This window comes from Bidens hawaiensis, unplaced genomic scaffold (genome assembly GCF_021521415.1).
Source record: "Bidens hawaiensis isolate Kalapana, Puna unplaced genomic scaffold, B.hawaiensis_p1.1 tig00018543_1, whole genome shotgun sequence".
Classification (NCBI taxonomy): domain Eukaryota; kingdom Viridiplantae; phylum Streptophyta; class Magnoliopsida; order Asterales; family Asteraceae; genus Bidens; species Bidens hawaiensis.
Window position 1 is genome coordinate 326750 of NW_027492806.1, and position 3009 is coordinate 329758.

Genomic DNA, 3009 nt, shown 5'->3' on the forward strand with positions numbered 1-3009 from the left:
GGTTCTTTAATCGAAACTTTTACAGGAACTGTCTGACTAATTTCAACACCAACAGATTTCTGATTACTAGGATCATACGTATAGTTATGGTTATATGGTGGTGGAACTTCAGAAAATCCAATTCCCCCTTTGTTAACTGGGGAACGTTGAACACTTACGATGTGATCAAGCATTGCTGAGGAGTTTCTAAACTGTTCAATTTTTCTGTTTAATTCCACCACTTTTACCTGGTAATCAGCAATCTGTTTATCCCTTTCAGCAATTAGTTTGGTTTTTTCCTCTAACACTTCATAACTAAGATCAATAACTTGTATTTTCTCAGCTAGACTGGCTTTAAGACTTCTGATATCCTTTTCACTAGCTTTTATTTTTACTGAGTAACTGTTTTCTCTAGTTTTAGTATAGTGATGATCTTCTTTTATCGTTTTAAATTGAGCGTCCAAACTAACAAACTGATCAGTTATTGTTTTCAATTGTTCAGACAGATTTTCACATTGCATACAAGGGAGTTCAGAACTTACCTCAGAAAGCTGATCGTTTACTTCTGCCATATAAGCTTTATTTTCTCCCGTCTCTTTCTCACTCCCTCCAGTTTCGATGTTTACCAAGTTAGCCTGTTCGAACACTTCCTCAACTTGCAGATTCCAGTTGTATCCCCCATGGTGTCTAGATACCATAGCCCTATTCTCACTACCTCCCCCATTTTGTTGTGCAGGCCTATTCTGACTACGTTCGACTCGCTCATTTGTACATTCCTTGGCAAAGTGACCATTTTGTTGACAGTTGTAACATCTAACCTTTGATTTGTCAAAACCTGGTCTTTCGCCAACGAACTTTCTACCCGTTTTCTTCATGAATCTTTTAACCCGTCTTACTATCATAGCCATCTGCCACTGCAGATCCATCTCTTCTAGATCATCAGCGTTAATCTGATCATAGTCTTCATCCAAAGTTGCGGGATTGACTATTTTACCTTCGATGTAATTCTCATAAGATGCAATGAAAGATGCATAGAGAGCAAACTGCTGTTCAGCTAATTTAACACTCATGGGCATCTGTGAGTAGTTGTTGGTTGGAACATTTGATGAACAGTTACCAGTTGTGGCTTGAGGTTTTGAAGATTTATTTCCTGCAGCTACGAAACGTACATCACCATCCATGTTGAGAGTCACATGACCATCCTGAGTTGAATTTGAGTGTGAGTCTCCCTTTGAGTAATAAGCAGAGGATTCTGACTTTGAGCTTGAACTTGAAGTAACTTTCGCACCATACATTCCCGGATCCTGAACCTGATTAGTTGGTGTCTCTTTCCGAACCTTGTTAAGTTCAAAAGTTCTTAATTTATTGACTGCTGTTTCCAAATCGATATTGGCAAACTCTTTATCTTCTCTCATCAAAACCGTGTACATTTCCCATTTCGGTGGAAGAGCATTAAGAAGTTTCTCTACTATCTCCTCTTCTTTGTATACAATGGAGTAATTGCTTAGTTCGGTCATCAGGTGATAATATCTTGTGATGATATCATCAAGTGATTCATTTTTCAAATATTTGAACACCGAGAATTGGGTTTTTAGTAGCTTAATTTTGGATGCACGTATCCCCACATTACCTTCATATCGATTTTCTAGCGCTTCCCATAGCTCTCTAGCGGTTTTGTATTTCCTGAAGGTGTGAAGAATCTCTTATGGAAGAGCCATGGTGATCGCCGCATGAGCTTTACTCTCTGCATCATACATTTTCCTCTCCTCCTCATCCATCTTACTGTACTTCTTTATTTGATCACGACCCTCAAACAAGGCCATTGGTGGAATGTATCCATCTTGTATGCACACCCACATCTTAGCATCTTGATATTTAATATACTGTTCAAACGGATCTTTCCAAGCAACGAAATCGGTACCCTTAAGCATTTTCGGAGCCTTAGTTGCTGAACCGGCCTCAACTTCCATTTTCACCAGTTCCGTAATGGTTATCGAAGTCATTGCTGAAAGTAACACAACTCAAAACAAGAGGAAAGTATAAAATAATTTTTATTATTTTGAACAGTGCCCAGTAGGCGAAGTTATGCTTAACTTCGCTTAAGCTTAACTTCGCTTATACTCAACTTCGCTAAACCTTAACTTCGCTTGCTTCTTAACTTCGCCTGATGTTAACTTCGCTTATTGACAACTTCGCTTAATTCAAGCGAACTTGTGAGACAAGCGAAGTTAATGATAACTTCGCTTAAACTAATATCTTCGCCTAAACCCTACGAATAGTGACGGCAACTTCGCCTGATGAACACAAGGTTTTTGCAGGTTTTAATTTGACGTATTGCGAGGTATGCGAAGGTGTTATGGGTTATATTTGATAGTGGGAGATGGGTAGGACACAAAAACTCGGTATTTCAACGTAAACTAGTCCCGCGAAAAGTCGAACGGAACGATTTCTACACTCGTGTGATAATCCCGAACCACACAATCACGAGCAAAAGCTCTGATACCAATTGTAGGTACCCAACCGGATCTACACGGAAGTATCTCGTACTACATAGGTGCGGAATCCCTACGTAAGACGATACGAGTGTTCGATGCGATATACGTTAAAACCAAGCACAAATACATGTTACAATACTCAAAAGACATGTTGTATTGCAACTCCTTTAACACGTGATATACAAATCACAATTACACGTTCTGAAAAATCTTTTTTACAAACAAGCCGTAACCTAGAATATAAAGACCTCGACAACTTTGCCTAACAGACTAGGCGAAGTTGTCAATAACTTCGCTTGTCCACAAGTTCGCTTATAACAGGCGAACTTGTGAGACAACTTAACTAAAACATCAAAACAAAAAAAACTAACACGATTACAGACACTAGATACTGAACTACTGACATAATGTACCAACATTCGAGCTCATGAATTTAATCTTCTCGGTTTATTGACGTACATTAGATCAAAATTCACTGCTCTCAAAGACCAATACGCTTTGTGTTTTAATTCTACGGGTAGATGACATACCTTCC